Source organism: Tursiops truncatus, chromosome 14 (genome assembly GCF_011762595.2).
Source record: "Tursiops truncatus isolate mTurTru1 chromosome 14, mTurTru1.mat.Y, whole genome shotgun sequence".
Taxonomy (NCBI): Eukaryota; Metazoa; Chordata; class Mammalia; order Artiodactyla; family Delphinidae; genus Tursiops; species Tursiops truncatus.
Genome location: NC_047047.1, coordinates 57,164,331 through 57,190,549, shown reverse-complemented (window position 1 = coordinate 57,190,549; position 26,219 = coordinate 57,164,331). Strand labels below are relative to the sequence as shown.

The window sequence follows — 26,219 nt, the reverse complement described above, 5'->3', positions numbered from 1 at the left end:
AGGACCAGAAGGTTGTAATATGTTCCCTTTTGGTTTCTCTGGGTTATTTGATACCACATAGGTAGACGGGGAAGTGATTCCAGAAGTATGTGGGAAATTCTGGATGTATAGATAATTCCAGAAGGCTTCATTGTCCCTTTACGACAGGTACCTCAACTGTAAATCAACACTGATGCCTCCATCTGCCATGCCAGTAAGCACTGACTTGTATCCTTAGCGTCTATAGCAGGCAAGATTGGGAGAGTGGGGCGTGAGGGTAGGGGTGGGAGGCTGTATGTGAATTGGATCTCTCTTGTCTACATTTTAAGGAATTTTTGTTTGGTGCGGGGGATGTAAACATTTGCTTCACTCAGAAATCAGTCAACAAATGTTACTAATGAGTGTTGAAACGAATTGCTTTTGCAAAGAAGAGGCTGCTCAGTGAAAAACACGGGTGCGGTATCCTCCTTGCCCCGTGAGGTTGTGCTTTCTCTAAGGACCCCCAGAGTAGTGAGGAAGAGGGTCTGAGCAGGCGGATGGGGCTGTTGGTTAATTTGAGTTCGAATGCCATTTCTTATGTTCTCACAATTTTGAAAACTGCTTACAGTCATGTTTACAGTTGTCATGGAATTTTTCAGCATGGGCATCCTGTTAAATGGTACTCAAGGAGGTTATCCTGAAAAGCAACAGAATCGATCACTTGTCATGGGTTTGAAAAATTACGGAACTCATCATCAGAGAGACAGTTTGACCTAGCGGAAGATAAACTGTAAGGGGGGAAGAAACTAAAAATACAATGGTCAATGATAATAATTGAGTGTGGGCCAGTTGAAGCTCAGTATGTTTGTTTTATGCCCCTGATACTTAATCACTTATTCCAGGTGATTTAATCCTTAGCATCTAACATATTTTAGGGAGAGTTTGTTTGGTGTTCAGACAATGGAGGTGTTGGTTGAAAGAAGCTAAAACGAACAAATACTAGACAAATAAAGAGGCTGAACTAGAGTGGCAGGAGAAGCGACAGTGACTGCTGACAGGAACGTTTCTGAAAAATACTGTCTTTCTGTTCAGGTGTTTGAAACAAACAAAACAAAAAGGGCACAAGGAAACTGTTTACTATTCAGCAGTAAAAGATAAAATCCAGCCAGAAGATGTCTGCTGAAGAAGCCTCAAAGTCATGTATTTCTCTCCTTTTTTCCTCAGTGTTACCTTTTCTTTCTGAAAGAAACTCAGATTGGTTGGAGGAAAATGGGTAAGCATATGTAGAATCAAAGATTCACAGAGTTGAAAGGAACTTTGAGCCGTGATCCTCACCTAATTTTTTTTCCTGTGATGCCGTGATAGAGGATTTTCATGTGCCCTACAGACTTCTGTCAATTACATGCAATTCCTAGCATACCAGCTCTGACTCCCTCCTTTTCTCTCTGAGCGCGTGTTTTCAGAATGCCTGTGACGGGGAGGGCATGTTGTTATCAGCATAATCTCGATCAGTTTTAATTTATAAAACGGAGTCTAGCTTTTGGACAGGGGAGGCCCTTTGATCTTGTATAGAGGAGGCTTAGAGACAGCCATCTGATTGGCTGTGGGAGTGGGGGCTTTATCCAGGTTGTGTGTTTTTCAGGGGTGAGGCTGGTACAGGGAGCTGGTGGACACTGTGAGCATGCGTACTTCAGTCTCCCAAAGTCGTCCCCAGGCACCACCACTGATTTGGAAATTGGGAGCTGTATTAATAACTCATTACCTGTTAGCCTTATGAACAGGTCCCAACATACCTGATTTAAGAAAGTTAAAAAAAAGTGACAGGAGAAATCATAAAAGGTCACAGTTTTGTTTGCCCTCCAAGTGTGACAGAGTTCTTGAAATAAATCTGTCTGAGAGCCCCTGAAAGGCATTAAACAGAGTAGCTGACTATTCAGTAAACCACACATACAAGAGGATTCTGCAGTCATATTTGATTATGCCATGGGAGAAATTGATGCTTCTTACTAATATGCCCCAGATTTTCATTTCGGAAATTTGTGGCATAGGTATTTTCGAGAGCATGTTTTTATTTCCTAAATTATCACACAGTTCTTGTTTCAGCAGTCCTCCAGTTCTATTTGCAGGTTAAAATGGCAGACCTAATTTTTTTCCCCCCTGGCTAAGTATTCTCCCATATATCTAGCTTTCCGGAGTTGCTTTTATTCCTGAAAAGGTCAGGTATGAAACATAATAATTTGGGTTGTCAGTCTCATTTTTTAAAATGCAATGAATAAAGTGCTTGATAAACATTCATCCACTCACATATGTGGGTTTATCAGTTAAGGATCTTTTAGTGCCGAATAGTAGAAAACGCAAATAAAAATGGCTTAACCTACAAGGAAAGTGTATCATCTCCCATAACAAGAACTCTGGAGGAAGCCTGTACCTAGGCTGGTTAATTAAAGATTGAATTCTGTTGGGCTTTAGTTGTCGCAACAGGGGCGATTTTGCCTTCAGGCTTGTCTCTTGCTGGTCGTCAGCAGGAGTGTCAGTCACTTCATCACATAGCAATAGTTCAAAGGCTAATAAAGCAGGAGAGAGAGGCCATGCCCCCTTTTCCTAAACCATTCTTAAAATGAGCGTAGGGCTTCCCTGGTTGAGAGTCCGCCTGCCGATGCAGGGGACACGGGTTCGTGCCCCGATCCGGGAAGATCCCACATGCCGCAGAGCGGCTGGGCCTGTGAACTGCTGAGCCTGCGCGTCCGGAGCCTGTGCTCCGCAACGGGAGAGGCCACAACAGTGAGAAGCCCGCGTACCGCAAAAAAAAAAAAAAAAAACGTCCCAGAAGTCTCCCAGAAGATTTCCCACAGGCCTCATTGGTTAGAATTATGTCACATGACCATTCCTAAACCAATCCTTGGCGAGTAGAATGGGATTATGGTGATTCCCTTAGACCAATCAAGCTTCCCCTGACAATGGCTAAGGGTTCAGTCTCCCCAGGAAGCACTTGCCTGCCTGACACCTGAATAAAGTCTGGCTACTGTTAGCTCAGGAGACATGGCTGTTGTGTCCACAGCCATAGTGCCTGCCACAGCAGGAAAGTCCAAATGGCAGTTGCGTCCTACCTGTGATCATTCCATAGGGAGAACAGGACTGAGAGGAGAGCCCCGATTTCTTGCTAGCTCTTCCAGATTTACCGTATTCTCTCTCCACATCCTGCCCTCATGGGAATAGGGGAGGAAAAACCTCTTTTTCCACTATATTCCTAAATTCTCAGGTTGGGTCCTATAAATTGACTGATAAAAGACAGATTAACAAGAGAAAAACAGAAGTTATTAACGTGCATATGGAGCCCTCAGAGATGGGTAACTCAAAGTGGTGGTTAGAACTTGGGTTTATATAGCATCTTAACGAAAGAACAATACATTTTTTTAAAAATTATTTTTTATTTATTTATTTTTAAGAACAATATATTTTTAGGGAAGTGATAAGACAAAGGAAAAGGACTTTGAGTTTCTAGGGCTGACAAATTGTGGGAAGGCAAATATAAGGAGAAACTAATGGTAGATCAGGGCTAGTATTAGCAAGGATCGTTACGTAGATTCCTCTGGTACCAGCTCTGGCTGATAAAGGTCTAGACTTAGCTCTGGTAATTCACTTCTTTCCTTCCTGGTACAGAGAAGAAAGAGGGGGCACCTTTATAAATTTATGTCCTGCTTTTAGGAGAAGGGCAGAAATCTTTTCTTGTATCTGCTTCTTCTCGATTGCTTCAGCTCAAAATAATTCTTATGTCAAAGTGGCATATTTGGGGGCGGCATATTTTGCTCTTCTTCATGGGCATATTGGAGCACCCTGAAAGCCCTGTGCTTTGCTTGCCAAAGAGCTGTTTGGAACTCTTTAATCTCTGGTAACCCAGGGACTGCATGGTTGTTTTTAAGGAGGCTTATTCATAATTGCACTTTAAAAAATGGGATGTAGGGCTTCCCTGGTGGCGCAGTGGTTGAGAGTCCGCCTGCCGATGCAGGGGACATGGGTTCGTGTCCCGGTCCAGGAAGATCCCACATGCCGCGGAGCGGCTGGGCCCGTGAGCCATGGCCGCTGAGCCTGCGCGTCCGGAGCCTGTGCTCCACGACAGGAGAGGCCACAACAGTGAGAGGCCCGCGTACCGCAAAAAAAAAAAAAAAAGGATGTAAAATGTTCAAAACTGTGCATTTTAGGGGATTTTGATGTACTCCAAGATCTGATAGTGCAGTTGTTATTAATTTAATACACACTGTATTGATGAGGTCAGTGTTGTTACACACCTGGAAGGCCACCTGAGGAAGTGGTTATTTAGCAACATATGATTCTGTGTTTGGAGGAGTGGGATGGAGGGAGAGTGTGTTCTGATGGCACTCAGGCATCTCGGCAGGAATGTTCAAGTCAGACCACTCCAGGGCACTTCACCTTTCCTGATGGAATTGCTGTGCTCTTCTTGGACCTCTCATTTGAAACTGAGAGGCCTATCTATTAAAGCTGGATACCTCTTTAGAGCAGGAATTACAAAGCAAGAAAACAATCTGAACTATTGCAGATGGGCTGAGCTAGCAGGGTGTCAGCATAGAAGCCTCAAAAGATGGTGTAGAGCCACAAGGTATGTGGGAGGACATATATTTGGACCACCAGATTGCACGCCAATTTGTAGGTTCAAAAAGAAAAAAAGCAAGTGAGGAGGAAGGAAAGCGAGGAAAGCAGGAAGGAGCAAATGAACAACTATTTGGTGGCTCTTTGGGGAACCAGCTCTCTGGGATCTTGTTTCTTTAAATATCTATCAGGTTTATCTTTCTAAAATAAAATTGTATCATGTCTTTCCTTTGATTAAAAATCACGGTCTGATGGATTCCCCAATAAGTTAAAAATAGACTGATGCAATGATCCAGCAGTTCCACTCCTAGGAATATACCCTAGAATGGAATATACCCTAGAATGGAAAATAGGGACTCAAACAAAAACTTATACATGAATGTTCATAGCAGCACTGTTCATAATAACCAAAAGGTGGATACAACCCAAATGTCCATGAGTGGATGAATGGATGAACAAAATGTGCTATGTCTATATAATGGAACATTACTCAGCTATGAAAAGGAACGATGTACTGGTACATGCCACAACACGGATGAACCGTGAAAACACTATGCTCGGTGAAACAAGCCAGACACAAAAGGCAAAGTATTGTAAGATTCCATTTATATGAAATATCCAGAATAAGCCAGTCCATAGAGACAGAAAACAAGGAGGGAGGAATGTGGAGTGACCGCTTCACGGGTATAGGGTTTTCTTTTGGGTTGATACCTATGTTCTGGAGATAGATAGTGGGGATGGTTGTACAACGTACTAAAGGACAAGGAATCACACACTTTAAAAAATGTGATCAAAACAAAACCAAAACCAAACCCAAAATCTCTCATGGTTTTGCACTGTCCACATCTACAAGTCTAAACTTCTTTGAAGGTCATAAAAAAGCCTTTGCCGTGTGGCTCCAATTCCCTTTCTGGTTGTGTAGCCAGACACTTCTCCATGAAATCTAGGGTCAGGCTCCACCAGACCATTTGCTTTTCCCTCAATACATGTTCCCTTCACTCTGTGTCACTGTGGAACTTGTTTCCTCTGCCTGAAATGCCACCTTCTCTTGTCCATCCGGTCGCTCTTCCTTGAAAGCTTCCTAGTGCCATTGTTACTTCCTCTCTAGACTTCCTTGACTCTCCCCTTAGCCTCTCATTACCTGCAGAATTAATTGCTTTATTAGCTGGGACCCCAGTGTGCTTTGTACTATTATAGTGCTTTCTACATTGTATTGTGGTTTATTTCCTTGTCCACTTTACCCCCTACCTTGAGGTTGGGGATGGATGCCACCCAGCTCAGTATCTGGCACATGGCGATCTTCCCATAGAATAGCTGTTGAAAAAAATTCCACTGGATTGATTCAAATCACCGTCATATCTGGTCCATTCTTTTTCACCCACTCCAGAGTTTCTCGTTCAATTCAAGGACAAGGAGAAGAGAGACTTATTCTAATCTTTCAGAGACTAGGACACTAATAATTAACTCAAAGGAGATGAAGTAATTGGCATTACAAAAAAAGCAGTAGTAGTAGTATATGTAAAAAAAGAAGCGTTTTTGGTGGCTTTTATATTGAACGTATTCCAGAAATCAGCGTAAAACTAACAGGGTGCTTTTTATGGAGGATTTGCCTCACAAAATGTTCTTAATCCTTAACAAAAGGATTACATTATTATTGCGATTTTCTTGTCTTTCTGCTTATACCCCACTGGAAGTCCCTACCTTCAAGGAACTGTTCCTTTGTTCTCTCACAGGACCTAGCTGGGTGGTTTTCAGATACTAGGAACTCAATAGATGGGTATTGTTTTCCTAGGTTTATTCCAAGTATTTTCTTGTACAGTTTTGACTTATTAAATATTCTGTTTTTCAGTAAAACTGTTGCAAGTCCAGTTACATACTTCCTTTCACCAGCAAGCACAATAGCTAGAATGAATCTGAAACACTCTTGGTGGCTGCCCTTCATCAGGCTCTTTACTGAGCTGTTCTGATGCTGTGTCAGACGTCTTAAGAGAGAGGCTCCTGTATGCTGAAAAAAAGCCTGGAGGAGCAACTGGGGTTCAAGTGGGCTTTTCGGACTCTTCAAGCTGAGTTAGCTCTCCAAGAGACTGGTGGCTTTTCTGGTGTGCTGAAATGATCTCCCTCTCAGCAAGTTTATTTTGAAGGTTATTGAGGTGACAGCAGGCAGAGATTTGGGGCATCTTCTTCCCTCTGCTATTAACTAGCTGTGTGACCTTGAGCAAGTCACCTCACCTCTGCAGATCTGCATGTTCTCATTTGTACATACAGAGGTTGGATCAGTGTAACCTGCTGGGTCTCTTGGAGGATTAACTGGCTGTAACTACAGGATGCCCAGCAAACAGCAGCTTAATTAACTCCGCAAAGTGTAAGGATAGAAAAAGGTCGGTTCTCCCTAGAAGCAGGTAAGTGTTAGGACAATCCAAATCTAAGAGCCTTTGTCTCTTTTCAGTTGTTCACCCACGTGCCGTTCCTTTGCTCTTTTGAATGCGACGTGCTTTCTTACTGCTAATTTTCTTTTTCATTTCCTGAGGGTTTCAAAGGAGAAAACAGGACTTTCTATATTGTTCCAGGAATTCTCTTCCGTAGGAGCTGTGTTTGCCATTTGGTTGGAAGGACTGAACTGTATAATTTTTTCCTTGTTAGATGATTTCACAGGGAATTGGTAGTAATAAGTTATATCTGGTTTTAGGAACTGAAGTTAGAGTTCATAATAGAGAGCAAAAAAGGAGCACCCTTTAGAAAATTGCATCGTATAATTTAAATTTTGCCTTACCTGCTCATTTTAAATTTTTTTGAAGAAGTTTGAGAGCTTTTGATGGAAGAAAGGAAATCATATACTTTCTTTTTGTTACTACAGGTAAAAAAATCCTAGGTTTATTCCTTTTTTGCTTCATGAGAGTATTTAATACTCATAAGCCATGTGAAGTTAAATAGAAATCCACAATCATCTGTTACGATTCATGCTGTTCAGAAGTTTTAGAGATACGCTTTCTGAATTTAATAATCCGCTGTGTTAAATACCTGGAAGTTATATTTGACCACTTTAATTCATACTATGAATCTCGATTATTCGCTTGTTTCTTTTTTCCCCTCAGATGATATTTTAGGTGGCTTGCCACACATTGTAATTGGCATAATAGTTAATTTCACTGAAAGCCCTATTCAAAAAATTTGAACATGATATGACTTTCCTTGGCCCCCAATTTCTTCCTTCATGTAGATGAAAGGATACGCCCAGGTAAACCTCTTTAGGCATCCATGGCAATGATTATAATGGCAGATCTGCTGCTCCACCTCTGATGCTGGGTTGGACCAGTTTTTACTTAAATCCTTCCACACAGAGCAGAGATGAGGTAGACGAGACAATCATCTGTATCATCCCCATCACAGTCAGGCTGATTCTTATTGAGAGAGAGTGTGAGTTCCAGAAGACAAGAGGGGATATGGCTGAAGGTAGCAAGCATACTACCTCACCTTTGCCCCATCATAAGCATTTTGGTCATTTGGAAGACTTAGAAGTTTATCTAAGAGGAAGAAAAAAAGAACCTGCTCAAAACAGGTTGACAGCACTGCACTGAATGGTGATGGGGAAGAGAGGGGAAGAGGCAACCCCATGGAGAATGAGAGTCATCACATAACCGTCTTAACTTTGGTCTCTTTTTTTTTTTTTTCTTTGCGGTACGTGGGCCTCTCACTGTTGTGGCCTCTCCCGTTGTGGAGCACAGGCTCCGGACGCGCAGGCCCAGCGGCCACGGCCCACGGGCCCGGCCCCTCCGCGGCACGTGGGATCCTCCCGGACCGGGGCACGAACCCGTGTCCCCTGCATCGGCAGGCGGACTCTCAACCACTGCGCCACCAGGGAAGCCCAACTTTGGTCTCTTGATTCTTAGAAAGTCTCTTCATTCTTTTGGAATTTTGTTTGTTTGTTTCCTCTTACAAACAGTAACACTAGGAAGAGTCTTACAAAGTCTGTGGGAGATTATGAACTAGGGAACTGAAATTACTCTGTAGAAGCCATATGACGAGGAGTGTGATATTCATGGAATTCATGAGAAAAAGCACTTTAAATTTCCACAGCAGATTCCTTCCTCATAACCCAGAGCGGTTTTTACAAAGAGAAAAAGGAGACACGTTCTCTGACTAAGCATACGTGATTGAGGAGAATAACATTGGGACTGCTGTTAATTACTGCCTGTATACGGAGGGGAAGGTGGCCCCGTGGAGGGGGCGGTGGGGGAGATGAGCAACCTTGGGAACTGGGAGCTGTGGCCCTGGTCCTGGCTTTTCCGCTACCCGTGGGACCTTGGCAAGTCATTTAAACCTCTCTAGATCTCAGCTTCTCATTTTTAAAGTTGAACTTCATGATTTCAAAGAGTTTTCCAGATTATTACCTTTTATGATTATTTAGAGCATCAGAAGGAAAGGGTGAGTTTTCCAGAGAGCCAAAACCTACCTTTCTGTGCCTCAAAAACTTGTTTTTATCTGACTGGATGGATATATTATTCAATGCATTACGCACATCTCTGCTTTCTGAAACAGAGAGCACTAAATTTAACTTTCGCTGAATGACTCAAGGTTGTTGCTATGAACTATGATGTAATAGCCAGGTCCCCTTGGGGAACATAGAGGTGTGTAGAACTGTGTGCCTCAGAACCAAATGACGCAGCACACTGTCCTTTACACAGAAATGATTGTGAGGTTCTGATTTTTTGTGTGTTGCTTTTCTAAATATCACTTCTTTCTGTTTCCGTTGTCTGTCTCGAGCTGTCCCTTTTTGTATTCCGCTTTGCTGCTTCTAGTGGGCTAGGAACAGGGGGTCATGGATGAAGCAAGCGGGAATTAGGTCTGAAGTTAGGGCAGATGGTCACCAGGTGAGGGGTTTCGGGAGGCAGCCCTGAGAGTGGAGATTTGGCGACTTCCTCAGGTCACTGCCTGAGGCCTTTGGGGTGTTCTGTGTCGCAGTAAGCGGCCCTTGGATAAGTACAGTATCGAGGTGTCTGGCTCTTCCTGTTTATGGAATGATGTAATATTTGTGACCATCCTTCCTAGAGGAGAAAATAAGAATGAGAGCTGGGCAGGAATGCCATAGCCCAAGGGACTACACGAGGGCTCAGAAATAGAAGCGTGTCAGCAGGAGGGCAGGTGTGCGGATCCGTGACACTGTCCAGGTGACTGACAGGCAGGGCCAAGCCTCATTTGTAGGGTGTCCCACAAGGTCATCCTGTTCACAGCCTTGGCTTGCAGCCATTCTCCACCATGACAGCCCATTACTGCCTTCTTTAGATGAAGCAGATACAGGGGGATTGGCAGTGGCAATGTTGAATTAGGACCCATGGATGCTGAACTCTGGTTAATTGTTGTTCTTTTGATCCTCGGGACCACTTGCGGGTTGCTTAAGGAAATGTAAATCGATTATTCATTTCTGTGTATTTACACGTACGTGCCGCTTTATTAGCTTGCAAAATACAGTGTCATCCATTTCAGCATAAACGTGGACACTGACTAATTTGCACTTCTTTAATCTGCAAGCTTGGCAGTTTGGGGCGGCCTCCTACCTCCTCCATCCTCCCTCCCCACGCTCTCCCCTCTCCCACCCAGCAAAGCCAAGAATGTTATTTTAGGCTGTAGGAGCCATATTTAAAAAATACCACTGGGTTTCTCTAAGCTTTTCTGAAGTTTATAAATGAATGAATGAATGAATGAATGAATGTCACATGGGCCAGTCTCCTGTGGGGCTCTCTTTGCTGTGTTTTCTGGGCACTCATGGGAGAAAAGCAGTCAGGCCTGGTGCTGTCCTGGGGCTACAGCTCCCCTGCCCAAGAGGGGGATAGGAGCTCATCCTGGGCAGGAGGAAGCCAGGAGGGTCCAATATATGTAGCTGTGGCTTCATCCAGGATTGTGTTTATGTTAACTCCTGGGGGTGTGGGGAAAAGCCAGAAGATGATTGGTAATTAGAGAAACAGGACTGTGCCACCCATTTTGGCATGGGAGTTAAGTGAGCCACCGTTGTGTCCCACTTATGCTAGAATTTTCCTCTCTTTTAACACCATCGGGAAGGATGAGGATGGGTACAGTGTGGAAGCAACATCTGCTTTCTTCCCTTCTAAGGCTGGCCCCTCCTGACTTCTAGAAAAATACTGCCATAATCGCTCTCAGGATTCTGGAATTACAGTCCTTGTAGCAGTGCAGCCTGAGGCCTTATTTATCCACAGCTTTGACTTCTTCTTTACTGATTTGGGCTGATACTCATGCAGTCTGTTGGGCTGGTTCTAATTATTTTGGCTATCTTAATTATTGGATTGTGCATGACCTGTTCTGTTAAAATAATTTCTCAGCAAAAAAGAATTGAACCAGGTCAAGAGTACATGCATCTACCTAGTTCCTGTCTGCTTCTGCCTCTAGCCCTTTGTGTCATATTAAATGAACCATTTTGCTTCCCTGTTTTTCATTTTTCTCTCTGTGAACACAGAGAGAATGATGTTTACCTTGTGACTTAAGATTTAGGGTCGCTAAGTGTCACACACTCTTGAAACGTAAATTGTTGCTATCGGTTTGATAGGACCATTCATGCTGCGTCCATGTAGTCTACATCTTTTTTTCTAATTATGAACTTTCATAAACACACGCTCATGATAGAAACTGCAGAAAACTGCAAAGAAGAAAACAAAAATCAACTGTAGCCCTCCAACTTAGTTATAGAATCCTGTTCAAAGTTTGATTTCTTTTCATCCAGTCTTTATGCAAATATATATACAAAGACATGTTTCTATAATATGCTATATACTGCTTTGTATCCAGCATTGAGCCACAAGAATTTTCCAATTGTAATCATTTTTAATATCTGCAAAGTATTTTAATATGTGGGTGCGTCGCCTTCTAGCTAACTAATCACTAGTCTCTCCTACTCGAGCCTCTCCTCATATCCTTTTTTGTCTACCTGACGGAATCATCTCCCAGAAATAAAACTTGATCCTATCACTTCCCTGCTTAAATCCTTCTGCAGCTCCTGATTACTTGCTGGATGAGGTCTCGCTGTGTGGGGGAAGGAGCTTTTCCTGCCTGGTCTCTGCCAGCCTCTCCTCTTAGCTCTTTACTTCTCATCACGCTCTATCTCACACAGCACCGAACAACCTCCTGTCTGTCAGTTCCTCTCAACGCTCCTTACCTCTGCACCTTCCCTTTTGCTCTTCTGCCATCTGGGATGCCCACTCCTGCCTCTGATGCCACCACCCCTGTGACCTGGCTGTCTCTGGCTCCTTTCTAAGGTTCCCTGCAGGAGGCCTTCTCTGCCTTCCCCTCGTCGGGAACCTGTTTCTCTGGACAGTTCTGTAATGACTTGCTTGGATCTCCATCACTCAAATGACTCTGGGCCCCTCCAGTGCATTCTCCATGCTAGGGCAAGAGGGAAGTGTTTTCTGGCCGGTTTGTTTTAAAAAATCGATTCTGATCATTGATTCTGGTCATTTACAATCGGGGGTGGCTTCCACTGAGGCTCACAATAGGGGCCAAGTCTCGAGCCACGTTCAGGCTCTCCGCGATCCAGCCCCCGTCTTCTTCTCCAGCGCCATCTTCCCTGATATCTCCTCAGCCCAGTCTCGCAGGCCTTCCTCGTCAAAGCCCTCATACCTGCCCTTCCTTCTGTTCCATGAGGATACTTCTGATGATCCTTGGGACCTCAGCCTTCTTGGACGGCCTCCACCTTCCCCTCAGCACTCAGCCACCCTCTTCTGTGCTCTCAGAGCACTGTGTGCTTCTCCCTTATGTCAGAGTTGTGATTTGGCATCTGTCTGTGCTATTATTTCCATAATGCCACTGTCCTTCACTAGACTTTAAGCTCTCTGAGGGTGAGACTTGTGTTCGTTTTCATTTATAGGTAGGATTGGCTTGGGGGAAAATCGCAAGGTCCAGTAGCTGACGTTAGAAAAGCTACCAACAAATCAAGCTAGATGAGACCAGGTCCGTCCCAAGTCACCAAGTGGGGCAATGCCAGACGCATGGAGTAGAGGCGATCTCCTATAGTTCTTGGAATAGCCTATGAAATCAACATTATCAGCCTCATTTTAACTCAGACTCAGAGATTTTCATGAAGGTAGCAGGGGGGAGGGCCATAATTTAATGTTAAGTCAACCTCGAGGAGCGGGGGCTGTGTGGAATGAAGAACATGCTGGTGCAGGCTGTCTACTGGGAGGTGACGGACCTCCTGGTGTGCGGTGGTGGAGCCCCAGGTGTTCGTTTGTGTGTCTCAGGATGCATTTGGACAGCTGGCTGGCTCGTTGTATGGCCTTAAACCAGCCAGGCAGAGAGAAGCGGTGCGGCCAGAAGCAGGGAGCCCTGCAGGGGCTGATTTTATCTCTGCACATTGGTGCTCCTGGGAATTCGTGGTGTTCTCTGAGCCCTTTTGCACGTGCCCGATAGAAGTGGGGGCAGCTGTTGGCCAGGGTCCCAGGGTCCTCGGAGGGCACAGTGCTAAATCCCGAGGAAGAAGTCCCCGGGTGCTCAGACCTGAGCAAACGCAGGTACTTCTGAGCCCTGCAGGGCAACGGAGGTGGCCTTTCTGCTTCTAGTCCCGGGCTTTTAAAGTTACCCCCAGAGGAGGCTGGGGGCTGTGGAGGCCCTGGGACACCGGTGATCCAGCCTCAGGCTTTGAAAACCAGACAGAGGCAGAACAGAAGTCTCTGGAAAAGAGAATAATCCATAAAGGATGCTGCCAGAGAGTTTTAAAACATTTCTTCCGTATTTCCTTAAATTAGGTTTTTCTTTTAATTACCTAGTTATCCTTCAGAAACTTGGAACGGCCCTACTCCTTATCAGCATATTCCTTGTCAATTATGCACAGGCTCAGGCTTATGGCGCTGAGGGTGATGCTTAAGTATGAGGCAGCTGGAAGTTCTTCCCCTTGGGCTGAGGGGAGTGATAGGAATGCTAATGGGCTGTAGCTCTGGGCTGAGCTGGCAGCTGAAGGAGAGGCCTCCCTGAGCACAGGGCTGGGGGACCGTGTGGGGAGCAGAGGAGAGGCTCACGGCCTGGCTGCTGACCCAACTGGATGAATGGGGGCTGGGGGTTAACCTGTAATTTTTGTGCTTCTGATCAACTCTGCCTGCTTCCTGGGTTCTTAGCACCGTATCCTCAAATAGCTGATTGAAGTGATGCTTAGCAAAACTGCCTATTGGCACTTTTTTTTTTTCCTGCCCAGTTGTCTATGCCATTCATGCTGCTTGATGTAAAATTAGGGTCGGAAACATTTCGTGGGCATGTTTGGATGAGATGTGGGCTGAAAGGTGGTGTGTGTGTGTGTGTGTGTGTGTGTGTGTGTGTGTGTGGGCACGAGCACCCACGTGTGCGTTATAAGGTGCAATGAGCACGGAAGTAAATAAGCTACAGCTCTGGACTCTATGCAAGTTATCTCATCCTGTCCTCGTCCGCAGACAAGGACTTGTGACCACTACATGTGATAAGCGCAGGTGGAAAACAGAAAGAGAATTAAAGCTCTCCTTCACGCTGTCACTGGAACTGGACCAGAGGTACATTTGTGTTTCAGGCTCAAGCACCCGACAGTTATCTTGGCTGCTTGAACTATGTGGGTAGGTGGGTAGTTCTGGTAGGAGAAAGGATGGGGACTTCAGTTTGGAGTGTGCATCTGTGGGGTGGGCCCTCTCCGCCTTCCCTCCAACAGAGATTCCCTTCGGAGGCGGGTTCCACTTGGCCAAGGAGGAGGTTCACCCCTCCAATCCTCGCTTTAGGTATTGAATCCCAACACCGCTCCCCCAGTTTGGGACCTATGTGGGTCTGGGGCTCTGGGATGGAATCTCTGCCCCAAATGGCCCTCCTTCCCGTCCATGATTCCCACACCTTCCTCTGTCTTCCCAGCCACTCCTGTGCCCCTTTTGTTTTTCCTCTGCCTCGGTCAGGGGTTTAGGCACCTGAAAACCTGCTCGGCAAGCAGGGAAAGAAGTCTTTGCCTGCAGCGCTTTAGACAGTGGTTTCCTCCAGTCTTTGTTTGTGCTTCCTTGTGAGTAGAGGGCAGTGTGAGAGCAAAGGGGATGGAAATACACAAATTAATATGACGAGAAAAGCGATGCCACGCGTCAATCCGTGCCCGCCTGCTCTGTCCTTGTTCACTTAAGAGGACTAATTAGGCATGATCAGATGTAGTCATAGTGACTCTCATCTGACAAAGTCTGTTAAGATATCTAAGAACTGGTTTTGGAAGCAGATGCAAATTCAGTGCCAGCTCTGTCAGTCGTTAGCTGTGGGATTTCAGGCAGATTATTTAACCTCTCTGAGCCTCCGTTTCCTTCTCTGTAAAATAGAACCTATCCCATGGGGGATAGAACCTGGCACATAGCAAGTCCTCAGTAAATTATCATCATCACTATTTAGCTATGTGCCTTAGTTAGTGCCTTATTTGTAAGAGGGACAGGATATCTGCCTTATGTAACTAACAAGGATGCGGAAGAAGGCACTTTCAATACAGCATCACAGGCCGTACAATAAATAAGAGCGTGATTATCATTTTCCTATAACTACACTAAAGCAATTCTGGGGGTTTCAAAAGTGTGCTTATCTGGCTGCAGATTTATGTCCTGATTTAGAGATGCCTGGAGCTGTTGCAGGAGCCGGAACACATGGGAAATAGTGTAAAAGCTTCTAGAAACAACGGTCCTGTCCTGACTGTCATCTTCCTGCCGCTGCTGCAAATGGCTTTGAGATTTGGCTTCTTCTGCTGTAAGGTTCTTGCACTGGAAGGTGGTGAGTGCCATCCTCAGCTCTTGTTGGAGCGAATCCTTGATAATTCATCCAATCTGGAGATTGTATTGCTCCTTTGCTTCTTGTCTCTGGCACCCACCAGGCCACCCAGCTATGAGAGGGTGGACTGAAGTATCGCTAGTAAAAAAGGGAGTGAGGTTCGAACTTGACAGTTTTGCTTAATCATTGCTTAGCCTTGATCATTACTTAGAAAAAGTTGAAAATATCGATTAAAAACAGTTTGTACTGTTTTTGGAAATTGATTTCAATCATCTGTCAAAGCCCAGGAGTACAATTCTATCAGTGATCCAGCAATAGAATAGGCTTTCCCTTTAGATCCTGAAGCTGGCTTTAAAGGGGCTCCTAGTTTCCATTTATCTTGATGTGTATCTGTGACACCTCCCAGCATAAATCCAGCAGCTCATCTGGTGAAGAGGATACAAGAACATTGTTCACGGCAGCAAATATGTTTAAATGTTTTCACAGTCTGAGCAAAGCTATTGCCCTTGTCTATATTTTCATAAATGAGCTCTAGCAGACGTTGCTTTCCTCATCTCCAGGTACAATAGCAATTAGTCAATTCAGCTCTATCCAGGACTTATCTTCATGAAGGAAACAAACTTTTGAAAGTGTAGCTCAATTTGAAGGATTCTATCAAGGCACCTGGAAGGGGCCAAGAGTGCATTATTTTTGTTTTGTTTTGTTTTGTTTGCGGTACGTGGGCCTCTCACTGTTGTGGCCTCTCCCGTTGCGGAGCACAGGCTCCGGACGCGCAGGCTCAGCGGCCATGGCTCACGGGCCCAGCCGCTCCACGGCACGTGGGATCTTCCCAGACCGGGGCACGAACCCACGTCCCCTGCATCGGCCGGCGGACTCTCAACCACTGCGCCACCAGGGAAGCCCGAGTGCATTGTTTCTAAGGATCATTTGCCCTGGGACACTGCCAACACGCTCTGAAGTGGGCAGCCTTTCTCCAGTACGCTGCTCTTTTCTGAGTACTTGGGAAATTGCTAAAGTATCAGTATTTATAGGTCATCGTGTGGCAGGTGGGAGATGGCTTTCTCCCTCTCTCTCCCCCTCCCTCCCCCTCTCCCCATTTCAGAGTTGTTTAGTTGCACTTTGTTACTTTTCAGTCTTTGTGGAACTATACTGTAGATTCAGAAAGTAGGTCCTCCGCCTAAAAGTCACTTGCTGAATAAATGTTTGTTGGACAGATGAGTAAGTGAAAGAAAGAATAAATGGTGAGGTGATTGACTGTTGTTGGCAAAAGGCAGTGACTGACACTTGGCCACTAATTTTTTTCCGCCAATGCTGAAGATGAGGACAAAATTACTGCTGTCCTTCAGGTCAGGACTCATGCTTCACTGGTCCTGCTTATGAAGGGGGATGGGAGGGGAAGGGGTGGATAGACACTGTCCTTTATTAAGCATCAACTATGGACTTGGCGGTGTTAGGACACTCTATGTATGTTATCTCGTTTGATCCTCGTGACAATTCTGTGAGGTTTTATTACCTCTATGTTACAGATGAGGAAACGGAGGCTCAGAGTGGTCCAGGTTATTGTTCTAAGTCACACAGCTGCTTCCAAAGCCAGCATTCTAGTTTGCACTCTTGCATGCTGCTTCTTATACGCACATGTTAAATGCAAAAAAAGCCCCACATTCCCAAGTTTCTCCCAATATTTAGAGTGTAAATGTTTAACCTTCCGATTAAAAAATATACATATTCATTCATATTCACACGAATTGAAAAAGCCATGGGGACGGGAGAGGGAAGACAGCTTGGGTTTTCTTCCCACACTGACTATTTGGATGTCTCCCTGAATCCAGGAGATTTTAACTTCAAGTGTGTATTAACAACAGCTTGAGACCCAGGTGCTATTAAGACAGCTTTTGTCCAGACTTTATTGATCTCTCTGAGGTCAGCATGTTGTGACCAGAGCAAGAGTAACTAGAAGTGACTGTTGGCCTGTCCCTGTAACACGGTATCCCCTGTGGGAGGGAAGATACCACAGTGTGTGAGAGTCCTGCATCCACTGGGTCGATGGCTGTATTTGGTTTCACGTGAGATGGGGCTCAGGGCACAAGGCATGGGATGGGGTGTCGGTTATTAATGTGTCTGCCTTCTCTCCAATGGCATGATCGTGTCCCCCTTTCCCACACTGGCAACTCTGAGATGGCAAAAAGAGGCCAGGGCCTGTCTCCACATTTCGATTCTCTGGTCTCCTGCTAGAGAGAGAAGGTGCAGGGGAGGATAAGAGAATGGGGAGGGAGAGAGAGGCAGAGAGTACCCAGCTGGGCTGAAATCCCCCATTAAGCCGCCTAGAATCACATCCTCTCTTCAGCCTCTAATCGTAAATCCCCAACCCACCAGATACATCATTGACTGTATGCTCTGATGGTTCTGAGAAACTGAGAATCCCTGGCTTGAAAGTTTTAAATATTGTATTAGTTTCTATTGTAGACACAGCAACATAACTAAATTAAAGGACATTTAAATTTTAATTCAGCAAACCAGTCATCATCCACTACCGTAACCCAGTGAGAATTTCCACCTTTGTACAGGATCAGGCCTGTTTGAACAGTTATTTCTGGTTTTCTCCACTGTTACTTTTTCAAAAAAAAAAACTTGCTGTGATGATGTTCACTCTTTCTGCAACAGGTTGAATCCCTCAGCCTTGGCATTGAACCTTCCCTCTTTGGCCCCTAGAGATCATGTGTTTACAGTTCAAGGAACTCACTTCAGTCTTGCCTTTAAGGAATAGTCCAGTTGTCTGGGTTTGTTTAGGTAAATAAAGTAGCAGCAGCAGAAGTAGTAACAGTAATAGTAGTAGTAGTAATAATAATAATAATGGAAGCTTACAGTAATAGGATTATATAAGCATTATATTATGTAAGTATGGTATATTGAATCCTCCTATGAGATAGATGGACTATTACTGTCTATATACTACAACTGAGGAAACTGATACCCAGAGAGGTTAAAGAACTAGCCAGAGGCACACAGCTAGTGAGCGGTGAAACCAGAATGCAAATCCATGCTGTCTTGCCCCAAAGAGAGTACAGAGGGAAAACAAATATAATTATATGCTTCTAAGAAGTTGATTCTCCATGAGTAATAAGAAGTAATTATAGCAGAACATGCTAGTATGTTGTGGAGAAAGAATCTAAGCAAAGAATAACATTCACACCTTTCAGACACTTGCGGTATCACCCCCTCTTGCCCTTAGTTGCTTTTGCTTTCATTGGAGTCTTATTCACCTTCATCTGGAAATCTCCTCTCTCCAGTACAGAAGCCACCAGCCACATGAGACGACTGAGAGCTTGAAATGAAAGACTTGGTGTGAAAAAAAAGCGTGTCAAATACCTCATTAATAATTTTCAAAATCTTGATTGCATGTTAAAATATATTAAAATTAATATCACCTGTTTATTTTTGTCGTGTGACTATAAGAAAATTTAAAATTGTGTATGTGACTTGCATTCTATTTCTACTGGACGTCAACACTCTAGATTTACTGATTTTATATCTTTCTCCTTTCAGTTCTGAAGACTTCATGATGGGTTTGCCCTTCAGGACTGGTTTTGGTCATCTGGGGCTTAAAAGTCATCTTTAAGCTACTAAGCTTACTGTACTTAGTTTATTTATCTAAGCGAGGGCTGTTCATACTCATTCAAGGAGGTGATGAGGAAAACCTTTTCTTTTGTTTGTTTAGCACCTGATTCCCTCAGAAATTAAATCTCATGGACAAGAACATGGTAGCCACCCTGGCCTGTGTGCCCCACAGTTGATCTTTCCTTTTAAATTGGGATGTGCACAGGCAGAGCTGGTAGGAAAAGCGTTCTTCATTTTTCTGCCCATGGGCTAGTTATGGAATTCCAAGTTGCCTTTGAAATGTTTTAGGAAACAATGCAGACTGTTCACCGACACTTTCATCTGCTAGAGGACCTAAAGCATCAATTATACTGTAGTTGTCAGCAACCTCTTAAACGTCATGGATCCAGAGAGAAGTCACAGCCTCGACTATTGAGGAACTTGGGACATTCAGGGGGAGGCAGACTTGCTGACCTATTAGGAAATAACGAAGACTGAGTAACTAGAGTCAGATTGTGTGGCTCAGCCTCTAAAATCAAAATAAAGCCAGAGAACGGGGGGAGCTATATGGGCTGCATGCATGGGGAAGACTTTTTGAATGAAGGCTGTAGGCCTGGAGGGCTTAGTAGGTTGTAGATCGTTCTAAGGTGAAGGCTGTAGGTATAGGAAGAAATGGGCGTGACACTGCCAGGGGACACGTCTGGGAGGGATGGGGGGAGCCCCTGGGGACCAGTCACATGTAAGTGTAAGTGAGCTGGGGGGCAGGGATAGATGATAGGGGCCCGTAGCCTGGGCTTGATTCAGGGGAAGCTGATGGTATGTTCTCGATGGGGAAAACAGAGCTGGATGATGAAAACCCCAGGCTTATTGCTCTCAGGGACCACCAGAAATTTTCTCATCTCCTGTTGGCCTAAGTGTGGAAGTTGGTACATTGGCACAGCATTAAAGCTATTCAGTGTACAGTTACGTAGCACCTACCTTTTGCCAGGCACCTTATTTTTCAATAAACACATAATTCTAAAATAAATACAACGTTACATGATGGCAAGTAAAGCTGTGTCCCACTTATCATTATCAATTTAAAGAAACATATTAAGCTCATGATACTGTGAAAGGCAGGTGGATATAACAAACATCTTAAAGGTTTTCATGTTCTGCATTACGGATGGGCAGCTGAGGCTCCAGAGGCCCCAGGTCTTCACACAGCAGGTTTATCTAAGAGCGGCGTGCAGGGTGGGATGGAAAACGGGGAGAGAGTGGCAAAGAGGCCGGTTAGCCAACTGTTTAGGAGTGAAGTGAAGACTCCTTAGGAGCCTTGAGAAGTGGTGAGAATGGAGAGGAAACATGAGAGCCACTGGTTAGACCCTTGTTCAGGCAGCTGTTTCATGTGTCTGTTTATCTCTCTGTGTACTTGGTTGATCTGCGATGCTCATTTAGGGTTCAGACTCCTAGTGCGTCTGATTGTTCTGTTGGTGAGCGTGGGCAGATGCCGAGAGGTAATTCATAATCCAGCGCTGACATTTATTGAGCCTTAAAGTGGGCCACATCCTGTGCGATGTCTCTTTCGTTCCTCACAATAACTCCATAACGTAACTGCCATTATTCCCCCTCTTTTACAGATGAGGGAACCAAGGCTCAGAGAGGTAAGGTAATTTACCAAAAGTCACACAGCTGGGAGTCAAATCCGAGTCTGGCTGACCTCAAAGCCTTTAGCCACTGCATATACTGCCTCATCATTGATTGACCCTAATGACTTTTAACAGCATCTTCTGCTGTTTCCCGCTCTTCTCCCTCATTTAACCTACAGTGTGAGTTTCTGTAAGTTAGCTTAGAATTTGATTCCTTTCTCTAAGCATCAGAAACAACAGAAATCCACCAGCCCCTAAGCCCCATTTTTAACCCCTGTGCAGCATATTTTATGTATCTTATTCTATGGTTTATATCATCATTAAAGTGGCTCCACTTGGCCCTTTAAAAAGCTAATTAATCACTAAATATAGACCACAAGTTGTTCTTTTCAACCCCCTGCGTGTCTCTTTCCCCCCATTGTGAGAGGCCATCTGGTTCTATGAGCTCATGCTTTTTGTGTTCCTTTTCAGAGAGCCAGATTCATTGCTCTCTAAACCCGGAAAGCCAGTTCATTTCAAAGTTCGCATGCATGGTTTTGAAAAAATTTGCATCTAATGCCTCCTTGTGGATTTTCACAGTATCACTCTTCAACATATCGCATGGCATTTCTGTCTTTACCACTGTCTATGTGTATATGTATATATATACTTGTCTTTTTACCGAAAGGACTTAATTTGTCTTTGGCAAATTAAGCAACTAGAGGTCTTTTCTGCTGTGATTTTTGTCAAGTTTCATTTTGACAGTTTTACATGTGTGCTGTAGGAAGCCAAAACTTAATAGCATACTTTACTCTTCGAATCTGTTTCACTTTCTGCTTTCACAGTGGAACAAGTGTTTAAGAAAAAGGAAATAAAAGAGCTAATCGCAGGCCTCTGACACTACTGCTGATCTGTCCTTTACTCCATCTTTCTCTTCCAATTCTGCCTGAAGTCTCTAATCACCTTCCAAGGGAGTAGAGCACCAGGGCTCTAGAGCATTTTCTTGCAAACTCAAGAGAGAAGCTCTGGGTTCCCTACCACACACCCAGTCTTTGGGACCTTTGGGTTACTGCTTGTTACTCTCCAGTCCAGACCTTGTCACTCTTCCCACTTCCTTTTTCTTCTCATTTCAAGTTCTTGGCAGTCTAAATTTAACTTGGGAGCCTACTGGGGAAGGAAAGGTAATTTGGTGATGTGTGCACTGCTTACCTCATTCCTGGCACACGTGTGGCGCTCTCCTGGGGGAGCAGGAGAGCACTGGGCTGGCCGGCTGCCTGCCTCCTTTCTGCTACTCTCTCTGTCCACTGGGATCACGCCTGTTCCCAGCAAGGGGCGGAGGAGGAGATGGGCTCTGAGAGTATTAGCAATGATGTCAAGGGACCACATATTTCCCTGGCACAGAAGTTGGTGGAAGGCCAGCCCCGCTGAGTCCGAGAGGAGAATTTCTCCCCAATCCAAACCCTGTCTCTAGCATTAAGTAGCTTCCGTGAGATGCAGGAAGGATGAAGCCACTAAGTCAGCCACGAGCCAATCCAGTCTCCAAATAATGTGTGTTGAAAGGTATGGATAATATACAAACAGAAGGCTCAGTTAGGTATCCGCTTTGTTTCCAAAAGAGCATATGTTTGTACTAAACTGAAAAAATTTGTTTTTCACTTCAAACTGACAGTTCACTTACTAACTGCGGTTCTCGAACTTATGGTTACCAGGGGGGAAGGGTGGGGGGAGAGGGATAGATTGGGAGTTTGGGATTGACATGTACACCCTGCTATGTTTAAAATAAAATGCCTTTCCATGAAAAAAAAAAGAAAGCTGCAGTTCTCACTACCCACAGAATTAAGATGCATTTCTAAAAGCGTAAGGGTTTCTAACTTTCCTGAGTGAGCATTATACAAAGTTTGGGTAACACCATATATGTTAAAAGCTTGGTTATTGCTTTGCATTGTGGCCTTGGGCTAGTTACTTAACCTCTCTGAGCTTCAGATTTTTCTACCTGCTTAATGGAGCTAATAATACCTATTTCATATTTAGCTCATAGGGGATTTTGGTGAGTATCAAATGGATTTTGTCAATGCTTTTTTTTTTTTTTGGCATCTATGAGGTGATTTCTGTGCTTTATTCTATCGATAAGGTACATTACATTAATTCATCTTCATGTGTTGAACCAACCTTACATTCCTGGCATAAATCCCATTTGGTCGTGATGTACAATCCTTTTTATATGTTGCTGAATTCACTTTGCTAGTACCTTGTTGAGGTCTTCTGAATACATATTCATAAGAAATATTTTGTAATATTCTTTTCTTGTGATACCTTTGTTTTTTGTATCAGGGCAATACTGACCTCATACAATGATGTGGGAATTGTTCCCTCCTCTTCTGTTTTTGTTTCTGTTTTTGTTTCTGTTTTTGTATTTTTTTGAAGAGTTTATGAAACATTGTTAATTTGTCTTTAAACATTTGGTAAAATTCACCAGTGAAGCTCTCTGGTCCTGGACTTTTCTTTGTGGGAATTTTTTTACTAAGTTAATTATTAACTCATTCTCTTTACTTGATATAGATCTGTTTAAATGTTCTATTTCTTCTTGAGTCAGTCTTGGTAATTTGTGTCTTTCTAGGAAGTTATCATTTAATCTGTATTATATAATTTGTTGGCATATAATTTTTTCACAGTATTCTCTTATACCACTTTTTATTTCTCTAAGACGGTTAGTAATGTCTTCTGTTTCATTCTTGATTTTAGTAACTTGAGTCTTCTCTCTTTATCTTAAATGGTCTAGATAAAGATTTGTCAATTTTATTAATGTTTTCAAAGAACCAAGTTTTGTTTTTTTAAATTTTCCTTATCTTTCTAGTCCCTACTTCATTTATTTCCACTCTAATTATGTAATCTCTCTCCTTCTGCTTTGGGTTTAGTTTGTTCTTCTCTTTTTAATTTCTTCAGGTGGAAAGTTAGGCTATTGATTTGAGACTTTCTCTTTTAATGTAGGCATTTGCAGGTATAAATTTCCCGGTAGGCACTGCTTTAGCTGCATCCTATAAATTTTCATATATTGTGATTTTGTTTTCATTAATCTCAAAGTGTTTTTAAATTTCTCTTGTGATTTGTTTTTGATGCATTGGTTGTTTAGAAGTGTGTTACTTAATCTCCACAAATTTCCGAATTTCCAAATTTTCCTTCTGTTATTGATTTCTAATTTCATTGTATTGTGGTCAGAGAACATACTTTGTATGACTTTCTTTAAATTTATTGAGATTTGTTTTATTGCCTAAAATATGCTGGGTATGCTGGGGAATGTTCTATTTGCACTTGAAAATTATGTATATTCTGCTGTTTGGTGAAGTGGTCTATAGATGTGTGTTTTGTCTAGTTGGTTTATAGTGTTGTTCAAATCTTCTGTTTCCTTGTTGACCTTCTATCTAGTTGTTCCACCATTATTGAAAGTGGAATACTGAAGTGCCCAACTATTATTATTGAATTCTCTATTTCTTCCTTTAATTCTGTCAGTTTTTTCAAGTATTTTGGGGCTTTGTTGGTAAGCGGATAAAATATGTTTATAGTTGTTATATCTTCTTAGTGGATTGACCTTTTTATCACTATAAAATGTCTTTCTTTGTCTCTAATAACACTTTTGGTCTTAAAGTCTATTTTGCCTGATGTTAGTATAGCTATTCTGTCTCTCTTTTGGTGACTGTTTTCATGGTATATCATTTTCCATCCTTTTGCTTCCAACCTACTTGTGTCTTTGAATCTAAAGTGTGTCTCTAGTGGACATCACATAGTTGGATCACGTTGTTTTGTCTATAATGCCAATCTCTGCTTTTGGTTGGAGTGTTTGGTCTATTTATATTTTAGTCCATTTATGTTTACCTGTGTTGTAACATTACAAATGTTCTTTGCTTCTTCATGTGGATTCAGTTACTGTCCTTTCATTCAGCCTGAAGGACTCCCTTTGGTATTTCTTGTAGGGTAGGTCTGCTAGTGACACATTCTCTCAGTTTTTGTTTAACTGGAAATGTCTTCATTTTCCCTTCATTTCTGAAGGATAGCTTTGCTGAATATAGAATTCTTGGTTGATAATCTTTCTTTCAGTGCTTTGAATATGTCATTCCACTCCCTTTGACCTCCATGTTTTCTGATGAGAAATCGTTTCTAATCTTCTGAGGAGCTCTTATACATGATACATTACTTTTTTTCTTGCCGTTTTCAAGATTCTCTGTCTTTGGCTTTCAACAGTCTGGGTGTGGATCCCTTTGAGTTTATCCTGTTTGTACTTCATCAAACTTGTTAGACGTGTAGATTCATGTTTTTCATCACATTTAGGAAGTTTTTGACAACTGTTTCTTCAAATATTCTTTTTTTCCCCTTTTCCCTCTCCTCCTTTTTGGGTCTCCCATTATACTCCTCAGACTGGATAATCTCAATTGATCTATCTTCAAGTTTGCTGATTCTTTTTTCGGCCTGCTCAAAATTTTGTTGAGCCCCTCTAGTAAATTTTTAAATTTCCATTTTTATACTTTTCAACTTCAGAATTTCTATTTGGTTTTTTTTTTTTCTGTCTCTTTTCATACTTTCCATCACTTTACTGATATTCTCTATTTGGTGAGACATCATTCTCACACTTGTCTTTAGTTCCTTGGACATGGTTTCCTTTAGTTCTTTGAACATATTTAAAACAGTTGATATAAAGTCTTGGGTAGGGACTTCCCTGGTGGTCCGTAGTTGAGACTCCGTGCTTCCACTGCAGGGGGTGCAGGTTCGATCCCTGGTCGGGGAACTAAGATTCCACATGCCGCGCGGAAAGTCTTGGTTAGGTAAATCCAATGTCTGGGCTTCTTTAGTGACAGTTTCTATGGACTGACATTTTTCTTCTATGTAGGAGCCTTTTTCTGTGTATGTTTTATACTTTTTAATTGAAACTGGACATTTAAAATAATATAGCAACTCTGGAATTTAGATTCTCCCTCCTCCTCAGGGTTTGTTATTGTTTTTGTGTTGTTGTTTGTTCCTTTAGTGACTCTACTGAACTAATTCTGTAAAGTCTGTATCCTTTGTCATATGTGGGCCCTGAAGCCTCTGCTTGGCTAGCTTAGTGGGATGCTAATGACTGGACAGAAGTGTTCTTAACTGCCTGGAACCAATAAGTCCCCCAGTCTTTGCCAGTGGGCTCTGTGTGTGTGTTGGGGCATGTGTTCAACTCCACTTTAACCTTCACTTCCTGCTTACACAGAGCCCCAAGGTTAGCCCGAGGATGAGTATCAAGTGGAATGACAGTTTTGAAAAACACAAATGAGAGCTATTATTGCAGTCTGTTATCTTCTGTTATTCTCAGACCAGGTCATTTGCTCTTTGTAAGCACAGGCATTTTCTGACTTATAAACACGTAACTTATATGTAAACACCGAACTTATATGCCTTAGACCTCACAACCACCGCCAGGGGCCTATGTTGAAAAAACAAAGAGAAAAATAGAAAGAGCTGTGAGCTTTTAGAGAATCTGTGGTTTCATAAGGGAAAAAAAAAAAAGCTTCCAAAAAAGCAGAGATAGTCTTGGGTAGTTTCTTAGCTGCCTGCATCCGCATTACTTGGGATGTTTTGTTAAAACTCAGGTTCCTGGCTCCATCCCATATCTTTTGAGTCAGAGTATCTTGGGTTGGGTCCAGGAGTCTACATTTTAAACTAGCTCCCCAGGTGATTCTTATGCATACTGAT

General features: G+C 43.2%; 1 protein-coding gene across 7 annotated transcripts in view; it reads left to right on the top strand.

Moving 5' to 3' along the window:
• The window catches only part of TMEM178A (transmembrane protein 178A), a 249,199-nt gene that overhangs the window by 207,623 nt on the left and 15,357 nt on the right, over positions 1-26,219 (top strand). The window contains exon 1 of one of the 7 annotated variants that reach the window (XM_073791432.1): positions 21,923-22,067. The exons of the other annotated variants lie outside the window; for them this stretch is intronic. The gene's annotated coding sequence lies outside the window, so the exon portion shown is untranslated. Of the gene's footprint in view, positions 1-21,922; positions 22,068-26,219 lie in introns of those variants that run through there. 7 annotated transcript variants of the gene reach the window in all.